This window comes from Cryptomeria japonica, chromosome 3 (assembly GCF_030272615.1).
Source record: "Cryptomeria japonica chromosome 3, Sugi_1.0, whole genome shotgun sequence".
Lineage (NCBI taxonomy): Eukaryota > Viridiplantae > Streptophyta > Pinopsida > Cupressales > Cupressaceae > Cryptomeria > Cryptomeria japonica.
The window spans coordinates 857,882,130-857,905,667 of record NC_081407.1 but is presented as its reverse complement, the minus strand read 5'-3'; positions in this window follow the sequence as shown (position 1 = coordinate 857,905,667).

The window sequence follows — 23,538 nt, the reverse complement described above, 5'->3', positions numbered from 1 at the left end:
CAAGTTCCAAGACTAGTATGCAAGTTCCAAGGCGGGGTAAAACATTTTCAGATTGAAAGATGCATTGAACCTGGACAATATTGAAGATCTGATAGCTATGATTGATCATGGGAAATGTGATCAAGGAGATTAAGCGGTTACCTAATTGTTTATAAGTAGGAAACTATTGATAAACAATGCATGCGGGCAAGTGTATGCACAGGGATGCTACATAGTGATTACCGAGCATAGAAGCTTGAAGACTTGTTTGAATAACAAAGTAGAGAAGCCCAGCAGATAGACAAGATTAGTTCTATGTCTAGATTGTATTGAACAAATAAGAATCTGCTTTAGCATTTTAGATGTGAAGTTGCAGATAGATTTTTATTACTGTTATTTTGTGAAAGTGATAGAAAATCTCTTAACCGAGTGGACTTAACAATCTTATATGTAAACCCTCTAGCAAGGTGACATTCTGATTGAGTGTTTGAAATCCTTTAACAAGGTCACTTCTAACAAAGTGAAGATCCTAAAAGATCTGAGGGAAATCCCTTAACCGGGTCACATCTAGCAATGTGTTTGTAATCTTTAATAGGATTTGCTTTTAACCAAGCATACTCTAGAAGAGTATATTTCTTAGTGGGTCCGAAATCCCACAGTGGTTTTTCCCTATTTGGGTTTCCACGTTAAATCTGGTGTTATGAGGTTTATATTGTTCATATGCTTTTGAGTTTGCATGTTTAACAATTTTGGTTATATTACTGATATATATGTTACCGAGGTTGAATCTGATGTTTTTATGGATGATTAAGTTTGTATGATTCACCCCCCCCCCCCCCCTCTCATCTTGTTGACTATTGGATCTGTACTTATATTAAGTATCAGAACCATCAATTGGTATTAGAGCTTTGGAATCCTGAAGGAAAGTTTAAAGGCACTTGAGTTAAAGATCCAAAGATGTATAAGAGGGATGCACCAAAGCTAAACAAGTCAAGTTTCTCTACATGGCAGAAAAGGATGAAGCTACTTCTATCATGAGTTGGAGAATATGTTGTATACTATCTGGAGAATGATTGTGTTGCACCGAGCACCTATCCATTGACTATGGAAGAGATAAGGGCAAAGCAAGAACATATTCAAGCAATGATTGAAATAACATCTGCATTGACCGATTCAGAGTTTAATGATCTAGAAGGCTGCAATGATGCAAAGGCAATGTGGGATAAGCTCATATCAGTATATGGAGGAGATGAACATGTTCAAAGAGAAAAAGTAGATAGTCTGAGAGGACAACTTGAATCTATGAGGATGAATGAAGGTGAGAACATAACTCAGTACAGTACAAGACTAAAGGAGATTGTCAATCAAATCAAAGGAGCAAGTGGAACTATTGAAGAAAAGGATAGAACAAGTAAGTTGTTGAGAACCCTTCTACCAGCTTATGCAATCCGAGTCTCTGCAATCAATGAATTGAGGTCTGTACCTAATATGCCAGTTTCTTTAGATTCTACTATTGGTAACTACATGCATTTGAGTTAAGTAATTTTGATAACAGTGGATCTTCGGTAAATAAAGTTGAATCTGCATTTAGTTCTTTTCATCTTGATGAATCTAATGATTGCAATGAAAGAAAATATAAGTACTATGAAGGAGATCATAGTGGAGCAAGTGAAAGATTTTGGAAGAACATGGAAGAAGTACACAAACTGTATGAAGAAATCAGAAAGCAAGAAGAGTTTGAAGCACTATCAGCCAAAAGGTTACTGAGAGGCAAAGGTAAGTATAAAGGAAAACTACCTTTGAAATGTTTCAATTGTGATAAGATAGGACATATGGCGTCTAACTATCCTGACAAAGATTTTACTAAAAAAGAGATTACCGAGATGATAGACAGAAAGATAATCATTACAGAGGACACTGAGACTTTAGAAGAAGAGATAGAAAGACATGCTTAATAGCTGATGAGGAATCTAACGATGATAAAACAGATGACAATGATACAGAGGAAGTAGTTTATGTGGCTATCAAGGATGGCTCAGATGAAGAAAGGTATGAAGAAAAAGCCCTAATATCTCACATAAACACTAATGATTCTTGGATTATAGATAGTGGATGCTCACATCATATGATAGGAGATAAACACAAGTTTGTTATATTAGAAGATTATGATGGAGGCTATGTTAGATTTGGTAATGATGCACCATGTCCAGTAAGAGGTAAAGGATCTTTAACACTTCTTGATAATGCAAGATGCAATGATGTTTATTGGGTTGAAGGTTTGAAATACAATTTGTTGAGTGTAGCACAACTAAACAACATAGGTTACCGAATAGAATTTCAGAAAGGAATTGTCAATGTTCATGACAAAAATGGAAAGTTATCTGCTACCGGGACACAAACAGAAGGTAATACATTTCACCTTGACTCAACTCGGAATAAGTGTTTGCATGCAAAGATTGATCAAAATAAGTAAGAAGCACAGAGTAAGAGGTCTACCGAGTGTTGAAAAACCTGATAATGCTATGTGTCGAGGATGCCAGATGGGTAAGATGACAAGATCAAGCTTTACAAGTAAGTCCTACACTTCTAAGGGAATTTCATATCTAGTGCACACTAATCTTTGTGGTCCTATGAAAGTTCAAAGTTATTATGGTGATAAGTATTTCATATTATTTGTGGATGACTATTCAAGGATGATGTCAGTAATGTTTTTAAAAGAAAAATCAGAAGCTTTTCAAATGTTTAAATGGTACAAGGCAAGAGTTGAAAATGAAACAGGAAGACAACTGAAATGTCTTAAGATCAGATAAAGGAGGAGAGTTCACATCTGATGAATTCAACTTATTTTGCAATGATCATGGTATTAAAAGACAAGTCTCTGCACTGAGAACTCCACAGCAGAATGGAATAGCTAAAAGAAGAAATAGATCTATTGTGGATTGTGCTAGAACACTGATGATTGAAAAGAAGGTGCCACAAACATTTTGGAGAGAAGCAATAAGCACAATAGTTTACACCTTGAACCGAGTTCAATTGAAGAAAGGTACTTTGAAGACACCATATGAGATCTGGTATGATAACAAACCTAATGTTAGTTATTTTAAAATCTTTGGAAGTAGATGCTATGTTCATAAAGATGATAGAAATGGCAAGTTTGATCAGAAAAGTGAAGAAGGAATGTTTCTAGGTTACTCTTCTAGAAGCAAAGCATTTAAATGTCTGATCAAATCATCTAACAAAATAGTAGAAAGTGCAAATGTGAAAATTGATGAATTTGCAGAAAGAAATGATGAAGCAAATTCCAAGGAACCAGAAGACTATGATGAATTTGTCTATGTTCAACCGAGAAGTCCTACCGAGAAGACTGTTGAAGAAAATGAAGAGAATATCCAGTTACCGAGTGATGAAGAAGATCATACAGAGCCTACCGAGCCTATATTAGCCAAGTATGTCAGAAGACATCATGCACCAAGTCAGATTATAGGAGATAAGGATGATCCAGTGATGACAAGGAACAAACTAAGACATAACACATGCTTGATATCTGAATTCGAACCGAGAATAGTAAAAGAGGCATTTAACAGTGAAGATTGGGTAAATGCTATGACAGAAGAGATTGATCAAATCAAGAAGAATGACACATGGACACTAATCCCAAGACCGAAGGACAAAAATGTAATCGGTACAAAGTGGATTTTCAGAAACAAGCTAAATGAAAAAGGTGAAGTCATTTGAAACAAAGCAAGACTAGTTTGCAAAGGTTATGCTCAAGAAGAAGGAATTGATTATGGTGAAACTTTTGCACCTGTTGCTAGACTTGAAGGAGTTAGAACATTATTGGCCTATGTTGCTTTCAAGAACTTCAAGATATATCAAATGGATGTCAAATCTGCATTTCTGAATGGAATATTAGAAGAAGAAGTTTTCATTGAACAACCTGAAGGATTTGTTGAAGACAATAATAAAGATCAGGTATGTAAATTGAACAAAGCTTTATATGGTTTGAAACAAGCACCAAGAGCATGGTATGAAAGATTGCACTCTTATTTGATTAAGATTAGTTTTATAAGGACAAGTGAGAACAACAACATGTACATGAAGAATGATGAAAATGGAATACTGATCTCAGCCATATTTGTTGATGATATTATATTTTGTGGAAATGACTCTTTATGCAAGAACTTTGGAAATGAAATGAGCAAAGAATTTGAGATGTCATTAATCGGTGACATAAAGTATTTTATAGGTTTACAGATACTACAAATGAAAAATGAGATTTTTATTACTCAATCTAGGTACATAAAGGAAATCTTGAAGAAATTTGGAATGGATGATTCAAAACCAGTAAGTACTCCTATGACTACCAACTGCAAATTATCAAAGACTGATGAATCTGCATCTGTTGATGAGACACTCTACTGATCCATGATTGGAAAACTACAATATGTTGTTCACAGTAGACCAGATATAGCACATGCAGTAGGTATAGTTGCAAGATTCTCTCCAGTTCCTAAGGAAACACACATGACAACAATCAAAAGAATTTTTAGATACTTGAAAGGCATAGAGGATTATGGCTTAGTATATCAAAAGGGAAATGTTTTTGATTTAAAAGTTTATACTGATGCTGATTGGGCAGGCAACATTGATGACAGAAAAAGCACAAGTGGAGGAGCTTTCTTTTTAGGAGAAAGACTAGTGAGTTGGCTTAGCAAGAAACAAGGATGTGTTTCATAGTCAATAGCAGAAGCTGAATACATTGCTACAGCATTGAATTGTACCAACATTGCATAGATCAAACAACTATTGGAAGGTATAAATGAAAAAGTTACTGAGCCAATAACTATATTTTGTGACAATACTAGTGCTATTAATATTTCAAAGAATCCTATTATGCACTCTAAGACAAAGCACATATCTATCAAATATCATTATCTTAGAGAAGAAGCTCAAGAAAAGAAAGTGGTGTTGGAATATGTTAGCACAAAGGAGCAAATAGAAGATATCTTCACCAAGCCACTACCAAAGGACACTTTTAAATATCACAGAAGTAAGTTAGGGGTCCTACCCCTATCTTTTACTCACTGACCGAGTTCGGTGAAAGCATCAATCCGATGAGTAATGAATATCTTTTGGGAGTTGATGCTATGTTATACACTTTAGGATGTTTTCTAAAAGTGTACTGGAATTAATACAGGAAATATTACAGGGAACAGGAATTGAAGACAAATGCTCTGACCGAGACTCAGTTGATACATAACAGCAGGAAATAACTTCTTACAGAAGAAATTATGTTTTAGTTCTTTACTTTTTGGCATTGTTGTCAAAGGGGGAGAAGACCTACAAAGGGGGAGAAGACTACTATGAAGGAGAGATGACTGAGAGAGAAGACCTATCAGGGGAGAAGACTTAGAGCAAACTGAGCAGACTACAAATTAGAAAGAAGACTGCAAATGAGGAGAAGTCTAATGTATGGGGGAGAGCATTTCAGCATTTCAGCATTTCAGAATCACAACAATCCGAATCTATTAAGGTCAAATCAATTGGTTTTGCCATCAATGCCAAAGGGGGAGATTGTTGGCAATATTGCATTATAACAGACAATGAAAGATTGTTGGCATTTCATAAGGATATTGAGAAGGTTGTTGATGATTATGGATATAACGGATTAAAGATGTTTTACTGTCTTCATATTATTATTTTGTCATTGATGTCAAGAAATTGATTTTCTAATTCAGTATGATGTTGTCATATCTTGAGAAGTATGATATGAAGATTATAAAGATGTCGGTAAAAGACACAGGAAATAATATGATGAATAAGGGGATGAATAAGGTATTCAATGGGCAACTACTACCAAGTCAGACAATGATGAGATCATGATGTTTTAGATTGTTTTAACATCATACATATGTTGTAAAGTGTAAAGGTTAATACTATACTATGTTATCAAGCAAAGAACCTAGTCAGTAAACCCTAAGGTTATCGCTATCGGTTAATGAAGGCGGAGTGTCTACCGAGTGAAGTTTAGTATTCACCGAGTTGTTACTGAGTTGTAACTGAGCTATAACAGAATGCATTAAATGTTTACATGTGGTATTTAATGAAGGAAGCTAATGAGCTGGAGCAGATTAAATGATTGGTAAGCCGTGAAAGAAGTTTGTTAACGAATCTAAGGCAATGAAAAGTCGGCATGAAGATCTATAGCTCAGATTGAACCGCAATACCCTGGCACAAGTTCCAAGACTAGTATGAAAGTTCCAAGGTGGTGTAGGAGCACCCTTCCAGACTCTTTCTCTTTCTTTTTCTTCTTGGTGATATGCTTCTTATGAAGCCATTGTACCTGAATAAGAGCTATGAGCTCATGTGTGCTAGACTAGTTCCTAGTTAGGGTCCTAGTGGAGATCTTAGGGGTCATGAGTCAAGATTATGATTTTCTTGAAAATAGAGGGTATGTGTGTCCTGGAAGTGTTTAGGGGTCCTTTATAACATGGTGGTGTCCTTAGGTTGGCCCATTGTGGGTCTAGGAGTCATAAAAAGCAACATTGAGAAAGTTGCTCAAAAGTTGCAAAAGTTGCATGACAACTTTTAAAAGTTGTCAAGCAACTTTTCCACCATAATGTCAAATTCTTTAGGTTAGCATGGAAGACCCTAGTTTGGGCACATAGACCGAGGTATAGGTAGTATAAGTACCTGTAAACCCTAAATGAAAGGGTTGGATGTCAGACATTGTATGGCCTTAGCAAAAACATCAGACTGAGACTGTAAAACTGTTACCAGTCAGTTTGTATAAAGGAAGGAAGCAAGTTAATGGATTGAGATACATCCAAAACTATGTGGTTTGTCATTCATGGTGTAAATTCTTTCATTTCAAGAAATTATTTTAGGTTTTTACTTGCAAATTGAATAAGTTTGTAAATAGTTTGAAAACTATCTTCTTACTGTCCAGTTTTGGATAGGATTGTGTAAATGAAGTCTTAACTCCATTCCCCGTTGTGGAACCACCATGAAACCATGGGGAATGGATGTGAAGACCCTATACATTAGTCCCAAACAAGAAGGGCCCTTCAAAATGTAGGAAGGCCAAGAAAAGACCTACTCCTAGGCGAGACTAGACAGTGCCCGGTTAGGAGAGGTCAGATTGCAGAGGTCTTGAAGAGCAAGGTTGAATAGTGGAGAGAGCATCCTTTGAAGGAAGTGCAGAGGAGAGTTTGAAGCAGCATTGGTGTGAAGGAGGAGCCTCCACCAATCCAAACAAGGTGGCTAACACACAAAACCTTCACTGTGACCCAGGCAGACCACAAAACCCTTAAAAACCCCAAAATTTGCCCTAGGCACTATACAGCCAATTGGAGGCCCAAAACCTAGAAAATATTGAGTCCTTGCCAATTGATTGGCAGTCCATTTTGGGAATTAGGGTTGTGTATGCATCATTTGTGAGAGAAAGCCCTAAAGGACCGGGTAGGAGGCCTAATTGGTCCTAATCCTTGTAGCCCTATTTTGTAAGCAAAAACACAAAACAGTGAAATCAGTAGAAAGGATGAAGGTAGCAACTTCATGGGGGCACATGGAGGGATGTAAAACATGGTTTAAGACCTAATTTAACCTTGCTAAGACCTTGGAAAGTGTGAAACAAACCTTAGCCCTTGTTAGCCATAGTAAGGGGTTGCGAGTCTCATGAGTAGGTGAGACCTTAGGAGCAGCATAGCAACTCATTGGTGGGTGGATTGGGCAAGGTCGGGGGATTCCTCAAGTAAAGGAAGTCCTAGAGACCCTAGGCTGTGAGGAGAACACCAAGAGATCCAAGGAAAGGATCCAAGAGCATAGACTAGGCTAGTCTATCCCAAACCCCATCCCATCAGATTGGTATCAGAGCAAGTAAAAGACTTGTTGGACTGTGTATGTCTCTATATACTGGTGAATTAGTAGGGGAGAGCAAAATGGTTACTAATGCAGAGCTGGCTAGAGAAGTAGAAGAGCAGAAGGAGAAGAATAGACTCCTTGAAGCAGCCATGAGTGAGATAAGGGATAAACTGCAGGAAGTGGTGGATCAAAGAACACATGAACCTTGGGATGAAGACACCAAGGGTAAAAGCAAGAGAACTATAGACATAGATGACATAATTCCTGAACCAGATCCCTTGTTTAATGAAGAACCTTTTGTGAAAGCTATCAAGGCTTTGAACACCAAATCTTTTGAAGGATTGCCACATTTCAGTGGAAGAATGGACATAGACACTATTATGGAATGGATTGAGGGCATGGAAAACCACTTTGAGTGTGAAGAAGTGACAAAGGCACAGAAGGTTAAAGTTGCCAAATCAAGATTAAGGGGAGCAGCTTTGACATGGTGGAAGTACCTGCAAGAAGAAAGGGTTAGCATGGGGAAGCTACCTATTGCAAATTGGAAAGCTATGGTGAGTAAGATTAAGGAGAACTACTTACCAGAGGATTAGGAAATCTAGCTTCATAAGAAGAGACAAGGATTGAAGCAGAAAGATCTTGATGTAACCTCCTACACTAAAGAGTTCCAAAAACTTTGTCTTAGATCAAAGGTCCAAGAAGATGAATCTATTAAGGTGGCTAGGTATCTAAGCAACCTAAAGTGGAACAGTCAAGAGGAGATAAGCCTATGGACTCCTACTATTGTTTAGAAATGTCATCAGCTTGCTATCAAGGTAGAAGAGAGGAACAAAAGGAAAGGAGACTCCAATAACAGGGGTAGAGGCAGAGGTAGAGACCAAGTGAACCACCGAGGTGGTTACCAAAGCAAGACAAATGAGCCAAGAAACCAAGGAGAAGCCAAGTTGACTGAGCATGGTAGTGAAACCAATCTCAGCAGAGGACACTCTAGAGGAAGAGGTGCACAAGGTGGTCCAAACAGGGGTAGAGGTACTGGCAGAGGTAACTCCTATTTTGCAACAATGAAGTGTTACAATTGTGGACAATTGGGACACTCGGCATATAGATGCCCTGACAAGCCTACATCATCAAACAGTGGAAAGAGGGTTGTTTATGCACAAGAAGACTCTTCAAGCAGCAAGACACCGAATGTGGACCAGATTGAATCAGAAGTTGGAGAAAATCTAATGTTTAATAGGATCTTGATCAGACAGCCGGTTAAGGAGGAACCCAAACATAGGAGAGCATTGTTTAGGGTGAGATGCAAAGTTCTTGGTAAAGTGTGCAAGGTGATAGTTGATATAGGCTCAACTGACAACATCATCTCAGAAGAGGCAGTCAGGAAGTTGAAACTCACAAGAATACCCCACACCAATCCTTACAAAGTGACTTGGTTGAACAAAGGACAGAGTGTGCTAGTCAATGAGCAAACTTGGGTAGAGTTTTCTATTGGAGGATACAAGGACAAGATCCTTTGTGATGTGTTGCCTATGGATGCATGTCACTTGTTGCTAGGAAGACCTTGGCAATTTGATAGGAAGGTGATTTATGATGGAGAGGAGAACTCCATATCCTTTAAGAAGGACAACAAGACCTTTAAGATTCAATCTTTGATAGAGGATGAAGAGGGCACTTCAAAAACACCTAGTGTTTTAATGGCTACTAGTAAAGAATTCTTGAGTTTGCTACATGAGGAGGAGATAGTGAAGTGTGCCATCTTTGTGAAGCCAAGGGAGATAGAAGACAAGTTGCAGGTAGAAGTACCCAAGGAGGTAAAGCAAATGTTGCAAGAGTATAAGGACATAGTGAGTGATGGAGCACCTACAACACTCCCACTAAGAAGGTCCATAAGTCATCAAATAGACTTTGTTCCCAGTGAATCCTTACCTAACAAGGTTGCATACAAGCTCACACCTGATCAGAATAAGGAAGTAGCAAGGCAAGTGTAGGAGTTTTTGGAACAAGGACTGATTAAGAAGAGCATCAGCCCATGTGCAGTCCCGGTAGTGCTAGCATCAAAAAAAGGAGGTAAGTGGAGACTGTGCACTGACTCAAGAGAAATCAATAGGGTTACCATAAGGTATAGGTTTCCTATTCCTAGAATAGAGGATCTAATGGATTGTTTAGGAGGGGCTATGCATTTTACCAAACTAGACCTTAAAAGTGGTTATCACCAGATAAGAATTAAGGAGGGTGATGAGTGGAAGACTACTTTTAAAACCATAGATGGATTGTATGACTGGCTTGTGATGCCATTTGGGCTTACTAATGTTCCAAGCACCTTCATGAGGTTGATGAATGAAGTGTTGAAGGATTTCACAGGCAGATTTGTGGTGGTGTATTTAGATGATATTCTCATCTATAGCAAAACCAAGGAAGAACACCTTGAGCATTTGAGGTTAGTTTTAGAAAGGTTGCATGAGGAGAAGCTATCCATCAACCTTGAGAAGTGTGACTTCTTGAAGCAAGAGTTGGTTTACTTAGGATTTGTGGTGTCCAAAGGAACCTTGAAGATGGATCCAAGCAAAGTGGAGGCAATCTTGAGTTGGCCTGCAGCTAAAACAGGGACTGAAATTAGAAGTTTCCATGGATTAGCTCAATTCTATAGGAAATTTGTGAGAATTTCAGTGGTATATGTGCACCAGTCCTTGAAACCATAAAAGGAGGCCTTAAAACTAAGTTTGAATGGAATGAGTAGGTAGACAAAGCATTTCAATTGTTGAAACAGGAAGTAGCCACAAAACCTATCCTTCTCCTACCTACGTTTGATAAGTTATTCACTTTGGAGTGTGATGCAAGTGGAGTTGCAGTAGGTGGTGTGTTGAGTCAAGAGGGAAGACCTATGGTATTTTTTAGTGAGAAGCTTAATGAAGCAAAGAAGAAGTACTCGGCCTATGATCTAGAGTTGTATGCATTAGTGCAATCTCTTAAAAAATGGAGGCATTACCTTCTTCCAAAAGAATTTGTAGTGTTCACAGACAATCAGGCATTGAGTTACATAAACACTCAAGAGAAGCTAAGCAATAGGCATCTGAAATGGATGGGATACCTCCAATCCTTCACCTTAACCATCAAACATAAGAAGGGGTAGCTTAACAGGGTGGCAGATGCATTGAGCGGGAAGTTGTTGATAGTCCAAGAATTACAGTTGCAAAGCATAGGCATAGAAGGTTTCAAAGACCTCTATGAAGGAGATGAAGACTTCTCAATAGCTTACAAGGTTTGCAAAGAGTTTGAGAACCATTTCCATGGTGAGTATGCATATTACACTCTCTAAAATGGTCTCTTGTTCAAGGGTAACCAGTTGTGTGTACCCAGAGGATCCATGAGGGAAAACCTCATCCAAGAGAAACATAATGGCAGTTTGAGTGGACACTTTGGGATTAATAAGACCCTAGATTTAGTACAGAGGTACTACCATTGGCCAAAGTTGCCAAGGGATGTGAAAAGATATGTAGAACAGTGTGGTGTATGACAAAGAGCCAAAGGTGGATCAAGCAATGCTGGTTTATATCAACCATTACCGATTCCTAACAGACCTTGGGAATGTATAAGCATGGACTTTGTAGTAGGACTTCCCAAGACAAAAATAGGTATGGACAACATCTATGTGGTAGTAGATAGATTTTCCAAAATGAGTCATTTTATCCCATGTAAGACCACACATGATGCAAGCTATGTTGCACATCTCTTCTTCAAAGAGATTGTTAGGATTCATGGACTCCCTTTAAGCATTATTTCAGATAGGGATAGCAAGTTCATGGGTCATTTTTGGCAAACATTATGGAGGAGACTAGGAACCAACTTGTCATTTAGCTCAGCTTACCATCCACAAACAGATGGTCAAACTGAAGTCATCAATAGGGTGTTAGGTAACTTGTTAAGGTGTTTAACTAAGGAGTATGGCCAAACATGGGACCTAATCATTTCTCAAGCAGAGTATGCATATAATGACAATGTGAATAGAACCACCGGTAGAAGTCCTTTTGAGGTTGTCTATGGCAGACATCCAAGAGGAGTATGTGAGTTGAGAGACCTTGGTAGTTTGGAAATGAAGAGTGGGCAAGCAGAAGACTTCATTCAAACCATCAAGAAACTTCAAGAGTGGGTTAAGAAGGCCATCCTTGAATCCACTCAAAAACTGAAAGCCAAAGTGGATGAGAAGAGGAGAGAAGTTCAGTTTAAGGTGGGTGACTATGTGATGGTCCATTTGAGTAAAGCTAGGATGCAAGGTGGGAAGCCTACCAAACTACCGATGATAAGGGTAGGACCTTGTAGAATCCTATCACAATATGGTAAGAATGCCTACAAAGTTGACCTGCCTTCAGATTTAGCTTTATCACCAATCTTTAATGTAGCTGACTTGATCATGTATAAGGGTGAGACAACAGGGGAGACTGAGAACCAAGCCAAGGTACTGCAAGACCTTGATATGAATGTCTTACCACAGGTGAAGAAGCCTAAAGCAGAGGAGATCTTGGAATCAAGGGTGAAGAAGTCAACTAGACATCAGGTCTACATGGAGCACTTAGTGAAGTGGGCAGATCAACCAGTATCTGCAGCTACATGGGTGGAGGAGAGCAGGTTCAAGGCACTTGGAATAGACCCGACTCTCATCTCTTCTTCTTTTTCTTAATTGTGTGCAGAGGGGGAGTATGGTGCAGGAGCACCCTTCCAGACTCTTTCTCTTTCTTTTTCTTGTTGGTGATATTCTTCTTATGAAGCCATTGTACATGAATAAGAACTATGAGCTCATGTGTGCTAGACTAGATCCTAGTTAGGGTCCTAGTGGAGATCTTAGGGGTCATGAGTCAAGATTATGATTTTCTTGAAAATGGAGGGTATGTGTGTCCTGGAAGTGTTTATGGATCCTTTATAACATGGTGGTGTCCTTAGGTTGGCCCATTGTGGGTCTAGGAGTCATAAAAAGCAACATTGAGAAAGTTGCTCAAAAGTTGCATGACAACTTTTAAAAGTTGTCAAGCAACTTTTCCACCATAATGTCAAATTATTTAGGTTAGCGTGGAAGACCCTAGTTTGGGCACATAGACTGAGGTATAGATAGTATAAGTACCTACAAACCCTAAATGAAAGGGTTGGATGTCAGACATTGTATGGCCTTAGCAAAAACATCAGATTGAGACTGTAAAACTGTTACCAGTCAGTTTGTATGAAGGAAGCAAGCAAGTTAATGGATTGAGATACATCCAAAACTATGTGGTTTGTCATTCATGGTGTAAATGCTTTCATTTCAAGCAATTATTTTAGGTTTTTACTTGCAGATTGAATAAGTTTGTAAATAGTTTGAAAACTATCTTCTTACTGTCCAGTTTTGGACAGGATCGTGTAAATGAAGTCTTGACTCCGTTCCCCGTTGTGGAACCACCATGAAACCATGGGGAATGGATGTGAAGACCCTGTAAATTATTCCCAAACAAGAAAGGCCCTTCAAAATGTAGGAAGGCCAAGAAAAGACCTACTCCTAGGTGAGACTGGACAGTGCCCGGTTAGGAGAGGTCAGATTGTAGAGGTCTTGGAGAGCAAGGTTGAATAGTGGAGAGAGCATCCTTTGAAGAAAGTGTAGAGGAGTGTTTGAAGTAGCATTGGTGTGAAGGAGGATCCTCCACCAATCCAAACAAGGTGGATAACACACAAAACCTTCACTGTGACCCAGGCAGACCACAAAACCCTTAAAAACCCCAAAATTCGCCTTAGGCACTGTACGGCCACTTGGAGGCCCAAAACCTAGAAAATCCTTGAGTCCTTTCCAATTGATTGGCAGTCCATTTTGGGAATTAGGGTTGTGTATGCATCGTTTGTGAGAGAAATCCCTAAAGGACCGGGTAGGAGGCCTAATTGGTCCTAATCCTTGTAGCCCTGTTTTGTAAGCAAAAACACAAAACAGTGAAATCGGTAGAAAGGATGAAGGTAGCAACTTCTTGGGGGCACATGGAGGGATGTAAAACATGGTTTAAGACCTTATTTAACCTTGCTAAGACCTTGGAAAGTGTGAAACAAACCTTAGCCCTTATTAGCCATAGTAAGGGGTTGTGAGTCTCATGAGTAGGTGAGACCTTAGGAGTAGCATAGCAACTCATTATTTGGTGGATTGGGCAAGGTCAGGGGATTCCTCAAGTAAAGGAAGTCCTAGAGACCCTAGGGTGTGAGGAGAACACCAGGAGATCCAAGGAAAGGATCCAAGAGCATAGACTAGGCTAGTCTATCCCAAACCCCATCCCATCACAAGGCGGGGCAAAATGTTTTCAAATCAAAAGATGCATTGAACCTGGACAATATTGAAGATCTAATGGCTATTATTGATCATGGGAAATGTGATCAAGGAGATTAAGTGGTTACCTAATTGTTTATAAATAGGAAATTGTTGATAAACAATGTGTGCGGGCAAGTGTATGCACAGGGATGCTACATAGTGATTACCGAGCACAAAAGCTTGAAGACCTGTTTGAATAACAGAGTATAGAAGCCCAGCAGATAGACAAGATTATTTATATGTCTATATTGTATTGAACAAATAAGAATCTACTTTAGCATTTTAGATGTGAAGTTGCAGATAGATTTTTATTATTGTTATTTTGTGAAAGTGACAGAAAATCTCTTAACTGAGTGGACTTAAAAGTCTTATATGTAAACCCTCTAGCAAGGTGACATTCTAATTGAGTGTTTGAAATCCTTTAACAAGGTCACTTCTAACAAAGTGAAGATCCTAACAGATCTGAGGGAAATCCCTTAACTGGGTCACATCTAGCAATGTGTTTGTAATCTTTAACAGGATTTGCTTTTAATCGAGCATACTCTAGAAGAGTATATTTCATAGTGGGTCTGAAATTCCAAGTGGTTTTTCCCTATTTGGGTTTCCACGTTAAATCTGGTGTTATGAGGTTTATATTGTTCATATGCTTTTGAGTTTGCATGTTTAACAGTTTTGGTTATATTACTGATATATATGTTACCGAGGTTGAATCTGATGTTTTTATGGATGATTAAGTTTGTATGATTCACCCCCCCCTCTTATCTTGTTGACTATTGGATCTGTACTTATATTAAGTATCAGAACTATCACTTATCTCTATCACTAGTCATATGGTTTGAACATCCAGAGTCAATGATTCATGCCTTTGTTCCACTTTTGCATGTAGTGTAGTCTTCACACTTACTAGTTTCTCATTGTTCTTCACATCTTTAGAACTTTTGGACCACCCATCATTCTTTTCTTCTATATCCAAGAACAAAGATTCTTCATTTGAGTCATTGTCATCTTCTTCCTTAGATGAGTAGATCTTTGTTGAACAAAAACTCTTCTTTTTCTTGTCTGTGTCATCTCTTCTTATATCTTTCTTATAACCTCTATAGTTCTCCTTTCCTTTGTTATCATCATTAGGTCTTCCACCATAATATTCTATATACATACATCTAGAAGCATAATGATCAATTCTTCCATAATCAAAACATTTTAGGGGTAACTTACCTTTGTACCTTCCAGTTCCTCTCTTCAATCTTCTCACAAATTTTGCTTCAATCTCATCCATGTCTTCATTTTTTTCTTGTTCTTCGTGCTTCTTTGTAACCTTTAATGCTACTTCATTACTTTCCTTTTTGATGTCATCATATTCAACAATCTCAAAGGCAAAGAGTGAACCAAGGAGTTGATCCACAGTGTACTTATTCATGTCATGACTTTTCTCAATAACATACTTCTTAGGTTTATGGCTTTTGGGCATTGATGCCATTATCTTCCTTACAAATTCACTTTATTCTAGTGTTCCACCAACACCTCTAAGATAATTTACAATTTCATTCACTTGATGAATATAGACTTCAATATTTTCATCATCAAACATTCTTACAATCTCAAACTTGTTCTTTAGATTTGTAATCTTGGCTTGCTCTGTCTTTTCAACACCTTCAAATACACTCTTTAACTTGTCCCAAATTTCTTTAGATCACTTCACGCCTATAGTTTTGCTAAATATTGTATCATTCGAACAAGTGACAATTGCAAATGTAGCCTTTGCATTACTCTCATATGCTTTGATTTCATTTAGAGTTGTAGGAGCATTTTGAGGAGAAGTATAACCCTTCTTAATGCTTTCCTATATTTCAGCTAGCATAGTTTCTAAATGGAATTCCATACTTTCTCTCCAATAAGCATAATTTGTGCCATCAAACTTTTGAGCATTAAGGTGCAATCTTTTGCCATCTCGAATCTTCCTTAACCAATTAAGCTTTAGAAGAGGAAACTCACTCTGATACTGTAGACACCTAAATTTGCACACTTAATTAAATAAATTTATTTGTTTAATTATCGTATATCCATTTATTAATTAAACTAAGGTTTAATTAATATCCTCTTTTTCTATCTGACCATTAATTAAATTCAAATATTTGATTAATTCCCCTTTCTTTCATTTATTGAATAAATTCTATTTATTCGATTAAATTCCCTCTCCACCATTTAATTAAATCATATTTAATTAAAATAATTTCTTGCATATAAATAAATTAAATTTATTTATAACCCCCCCCCCCTCGCTTGTATTTTCCTACAAATGCAAGTTGCATTCATTTTGGTTGAAATAAATCTTTTTATTTTAATTTAAATTCCGCTTTCCCCCCACTTGCATTCTCCTACATTTCCCACCTGCCTCCTAATAATTCTTCTAGAACCTCTCAAATCTCACTTAACTATCCTTAATTCTTCTAATCATGTCACATCCCTAAATTTTGGGAAGTCACTTCTCCAAATTTGGAAGAAAGTCTTCTAAAGGCATTTAAGACTTTATCCTTTTCAACAAGTTAACTTGTTGAGTTCCCCCAAATTTGTAAGGCTCTTACAAATTTGTCTCCAAAGTCTTCCAAACCATTAAAGGTTATTGCAAAACCTTGAAGGTTTCTCCCTTCACACAAGCTAAACCTCCAAAGTCTTCAAAGAGCCTTTAATGCTCTTACAAGGCATCATCTCTTCACTATGCTAACCCATGATGGTTTGTCCCTTTGACCATCTTTCAAACTTTTTACAAGATTTTAACTCTTGGAAAATAATATTTATCCTTGGATAATATTTTTATCCAATGGCTCATCCTCTTAAGGTTAACCCTCCAAGCTTAATAAGCATCTAATGCTTACTTAACATCCTCTTAGGCCTCCTCATGGTGACACTTGTCAACATGAGATTGGGTTGAAGATCTCACATGGATTGATAACATTCAATCTTGACCCTTCTTAAGCCAATTCAATCTTGGCCATCCATTTGATCAATTCCTCTATAAATAGAGCCCATTTATTCAATCCAAGGATCCCCTCTTAGTTATTTTGCATCTAAGTTATAGTTGATTTTCTTTGTGCAAGATCATCAAGGAGTTCATTTTGTCATCTCTTAAACATTTAGATCATTTTAGTTGCATTATAGCTTAGTTTTTACAATGCTTAGAGTAACATGCTAGTTCCATATCATCTTTCTCATTCTCATGCTAGCTTAATCTCACACTAAATCTCTCATTTTGGTAATATATCTAGTTTTGCATATTATTATCTTTTCACTAAGATCTTATTTGCATCCATTTAGATCTTAGATGATACAATATCTCTCGTTCTTTAAGTAGTCATCCCAAGATCAAGTGCTCTAACAAGCTGAGAGCCACCTTGAATCTTAAGGATCCTTGGAGATAGAGGACAATGAGATAGTTTTGAGAGTTTTTTATTAATTAACTTGTTTTGTTGATTTTAATCTCTAATGCAATGTCCCATTGGTGTGTTTGTGTCTCTTTTGTAGGCACCACAATCTGAGCATACATATACCAATTGTTGTACACACCACAGGATTAAGAGGGGGGGCTGAATCAGTTTGAACCTCAAAAGTACTTAATTTTTTATCTTCAATCTTTAAACCATAAATAATAAAAACTATGATCTCATGAGGAGAAGAAAGAGGGAAGAATGGATGGCATGGGCTAGTTGTGTTTTTCTAGGTGATCCATGTTGGGGATAAGAGTTAGAATAGTCTAGTTGTGTTTGCTAGTTCCACACATCCTGCATATGCAACTATCTAGTTTCAGGAGATAAGAACCTCGTATAAGACTTTTTTTTGTTTGTTTTCAAACATGTAACAACTTGTGTAAGACATGAAATGAAAATGCAAATGCAAATCTATGTTTGGTTTCAGGTGTGAAGCATCTCATGTAAGACTTTGTTTTTTCTGGTTTCGAGAATGAACACCCCATGTGAGACAAATATATGCTTGCTTTCAGGAACATCTCATGTAAGACTTTTTTTTTTTTTGTTTTGAGAATGTGTAACCTCATATAAGACATATATAAATGTTGCATTTGGTTTTGGGCATGAAGCATCTCGTGTAAGACTTTGTTTTGTTTGGTTTCAAGAATGAACACCCCATTTAAAACATGCAAAAATATAGCACAAAGAGGGTGATATGAAATGCCCCCCCTTAAAATATAAACATAGACCTATGTTGATGTCTTAAGGAAGCTAGAAACAAGGATACACACCTTCAACACCAAGGAGATATCTTTTTAGGCAATAATGTTTATAAGTCCAAGCTAAAGAGGCAATACTCTTATAAGCAAGGATAAGATAGTTGAAAAAGAGATATCTTGCAACAAGTATAAAGAGGATCCTTGGAGGAGAAGAAATCTATTCTCAAAAGACATCTATCTCTAAGAGGAGTTTCTTGAATAGAAATATCATCATCAACCAAAAGAGAGGAAGGAGAACAAGAATACATACCTTCCCCCTATTGATAAGTGAAAGGGATTCTTGATTAAAGATAACACACTTTTGACCCAAAGTGAGGGGTTTGTTTATAATAGACATACATTGCCAAGTGTAAAAGAGGTTGTAGGCAGGGATACACTCCTCTTGCATAAGAGAGAATCCCTGAGCAAACAACTTCACACAAGGAATGACATCGTATTGCAAGCAGAACCACTTAACAAACGAAAATTGAATCCTTAGAAAGGGTAAAAGAAAGATCAATGACTCCCAAGCATAGGGACAATGAGAAGGATTACACAACCTCTAAGGAGAGAGTATACATAAGGAAATTCACTTCATCAAGAAAAGAGAGGTCCCAAACAAATAACACACATGTACTCACATGAAGGAATATTCAATGCAAGAAAAGACATCAAGATATGCATAATGCAACTCTAAAGAAGAGGTAATCTTCAAAGAGAAAGAGAATTGAATATATGTATTGTCCTTGCCCCCCAAGCAAGGAAACAAGAAAAAGATATATGTTGCTACCCCAAGATGTTTTTTATTGAAATAGAATAACCACTAATGACAAAGAGCCCCCAATGAAGTGAACTACTTGTGTCATAGAGTGAGGAGCAACATGAGAGGGTGAATTGAGTGCTAAGACACTACCTCTTCACCAAGAAAAAGTGAAAGATCAGTTGTAAGAGCTATCATATTGGTCTTGAACAAATGTTTTAAAGGATTTACATTTTTCAAGAGAATGAGACAAACTACGATGAAAAAGACAATGTTCTTCGCCTTCCTTATGCTTATAATTGTAATAAGTCTAATGAAGGGAAACACACCATTCTTATCATAATTCAATCTCCAAAAGATTCTAGTACTAGCTAATTTGTCTTGGTCATCAATAGGAGTAGGTATTGTCTCTTGAGATGTAGGACAAGGATTGCTAGGAGGATGATTATCTTCTTTGATTTTGATAGTTTCATTATCAATAAGTCCTTGTATTTCTTTTTGAGAATTAGGACTATCATTGGCATGCTTATCATGATTATTTGAAGAAGAAGGATTATTTGAAGAAGAAGCACCTTTAGATGGACAATAATGTCTTGCAAGATACTCCTTAAAACTTTGTATCCTAAGGAGATCATCCATAGGTGAATGATGAGGATTTCCTAGACCTTCAATACTAGCTTGAGGAGGATTTATAAGGACTTTGATTACTTGTTCATATTTTCCAAGTCCTTGTGTCTCTATAACCTTGTTTTGATATTATGTTATAACCACTCCTATAAGAGATTTTTAATTGTGAAAAAGAAGGACCATTACCATGAATTTCTTTAAAAATTGTAGTATAAGGACACATAGAAGAACCAAAGGCAAAATTAGATGAATAAGGAATATCCTTTATAGAGAATTTCTCCTTTCGAACATCATGATGCATATCCTCTTTGATAGGTTGAGGGGAAGATCCTTATCATCTAAGGCTTCATCTTTGCTTAATGTTATATGATGAGATAGGTCAAGAATAAAATACATAACATCATCTTCCCTATAGATGTTTTGATGACTAAGATAAGCTCTAGGAGAATAAAGAGAATCTAAAGGGATTGATAAAGCAATATTTTGATCTTGCCCCCCTTGCGCTAGGCTATGCCTATGAGAAGAGGATGGTTTCATGTTGCTCTTCAATGCTTTCTCTCCACTAGAGAGATAATTGATAAGAATATTTCCTTTTTCCTCATTCACAATAGATATCCTAGGAGAGGTACAATGTTAGGTTTGTTGATGTCATCTTTAAGGTTATCATTATCTACAAAAGGCTTTATGTGATCTACACATGTAATGCATGTACAAAAAATATCTTCATAAAACAACATATAACATGGATAAAAGCTTTGAGATGTGATTTGCAAGTAGGAAACATTATAGAAACCCTAAAAATGCAATATGCAAAAGTACTATGAATGAAAAGAAGCAATGTGAAATGAAATAAGCTATTATCCTATTGAATTGGTTGAATGGACAAAAATACTGAGAGGGGGGTGAATCAGTATTCCCACAAAAACTTTTACTGATATATCAATTTCATCAATGAAGCTCATCAACATGAAATAGCAAATATAGAATAAATAAATAACACAGCCACAAGTTGAACACTAGGTTTTTTACGTGGAAAACCCAAATGGGAAAAACCATGGAGAGTGTTAACTGTCAAGATAATATAACTAGTTATATGGTGTTTACAGAATGGAGCGGCTCACTACCAGATTACAAAAGTGACTCACTGCCAGAATGCTCATTGTAATAAAAAAAACTGAATTGAGGAAAATTGCATCTCTTAATGCATGAGGTCAGTTCCAGATTAAGCTCAGATAACAACTCACAAAAACTCACAGCTGATCCGGTAAGGGTTAACTGTACCACTGTCCACAATCGCCTGCAACAAGTTCAGCAAGGGATTACTGCCTTACTCTACCAAACCAATCACTTGCAGTAGATCTGGTAAAGGATTACTGCAACACTATCCAGACTCTAACTCTTCCATATACTCCTTTGCTCATATACTGCAACTGCTCTATTGCTCACAATTCTATCACTCACATACTTCTTACTCTTCTATACCACACACTTCTCTTCTTCAATTGTCACATACTATATTATTGTTCCCACATTCTCACATATTCTATATATATACACCAAGATATTGTATCGGCCAAGCACAAATGCTTTACACAATAATATGCTACTTAGATCAACATGTTATCCAAGACATGCCTTGACCAAAAATAGGATAAATAAGTCATCCTAAACCAACCTCTTACATACTTCAGTTACCGAAATGTACGCCTTAATAATCAGGACAAAACAGGGATCCATCGAACCCTTAGACTCGAACCCATAAGCACAACAACTCCCAAACTTCAAGATATAGATGCCATAAATTCCAAAACATAAAATCATGTAATATACTCATCTGGATAAAAATAAAATAGATACAACTGATATGACTACTATGATTGATATAATTGATACCATTGATGTCGAAACTAGATACAAACCAAGATAAGCACAACATAGGATTCCAGAGAAGAGGATCTTTTGAAAATAACTCCAATAGATCATCTATGCCTTATTGCTTCCTATCACATACATACCTATCTTTCATTGATGCTCAACCTACAATAACTTAACAACAACATACCACATCCGGTCGTAACCGAATTACCAGGTTTGACATCAATGACAACATTCACACAAATCCAACATATCCTACACATGATTATGATAAAGATAAATAAAAAACAATGTAATCATATGTGAAATAGAAAACAAATTTTAGTAATTTCCATTATGAGTTCTTTAAAAATAGTTATGAAAATATAAGTGAAAAATCATGTAACCCACAAGCCAAAATTAACAAAATAAATTAGGGTTTTTATGAAACTAACCACTAAATTCATGTAATTATGATCTATGAGTGCAAAATTAATTTATCAAATACTTAAAAATTAGATCTGAGTCCACAAATCATAAATGAGCATGCAAGGAGTCAAGTACACCAAAATGTAATGGTGTAAATTTGGAATTAGGGTTTCAATAAATAAAACCACTAACTAGCCAAATCAACCATACTTTGAAAGAAGGGGGTAAATCCAATAGATCCAACCACAATTTTATTAGAAAAAGGGCTAAGAATATTAATCAAATTTACCACTTTTATGGGGTGTGTCTCCCTCTTTCTTAGTTGAATTGTAAGGTAATCTATGAAATTAGGGTAAAATGGGGGATTTTTGAAGTGATCTGACGTAAGCAATAAGCTACAAATGTCCCACAAAGCAACCAACCTGAATTTTAGAAAAATGAGATGCATAAAACTTGTCTTCTGAAGTTTGGCTTGATTTTTCTAGACTAGGTAGCACAAATTTGCTCTAGTCGTCCAAATTTTTCTCCATCAAAAGATGAACTTGTTCGTCACTATGAACTTTGTTGGATTTCTCGAGTACAAATCTACACCCGTTTCTTGCACACTGAAAGAAAGTGAAAGATGTTGGGAATAGGGGTTTGCCTTAGGTCAAACCTCAGTTTTGGAATTAACCATGAATTTAAATAATGCAAATATTGAAATAAATGTTAAGGAGATATACCTCAGATCTGCAATTGATGATGATGATGATGCAATGCTTTTTGAATATAATCACAAATGTTGAATGTAATGGCATGACAAACACATGAACATGAAAAACCCTAATCACACATACATGCTTGCATGAACATTGATATAACTTTGCTCCACAATGCTTAATGAATATGTAGCCTTGAAATTCTAAAGATGCTTGATAATTAATACCACACATGCATATTTAATACAAATGGAGTCTTAGATTGCTCTAGATCTAAAATGAATTGATATGATGTCTTTATATAGGGTTCCCTATGTAATTTATTGATTAGGCTGACGTCCAATGGTCATGTGTAGCTTCGATGATCAAATGTTGGCGGGGAGATATGGCTCCTACCCAATTCAAATTGGGGCCCCTTTGAGAGGGACCAGGGTGTTTTGGGATGCCTAGGTCCAGACTAGGGCATGGAACGCCTTGGTCCTTCTGCAAAGAGGACCAAAACAAGTAGCCAAGGGGGTGGGTATCTCACCATGGGACCCACAAAAGGGTGTAAATGACATCAAAGTTGGAAAATTGGGCTTGGACGGACCTAAAGAGGGGATGAGTATAGGACATACTAAAGTGGAAGCACAAACATGAGGTGTAAATTGTACCGGTAACAATTTGCGATGCTACATTAATAATAATTAGAATATAATAATATAACACTTACAATCTAATAATACAATAATAAAAATAAGAGTTCACGTGTGCATATCAAAATCTTGTATGTAATAAGTAAATAGAAACAAAGAGAAAT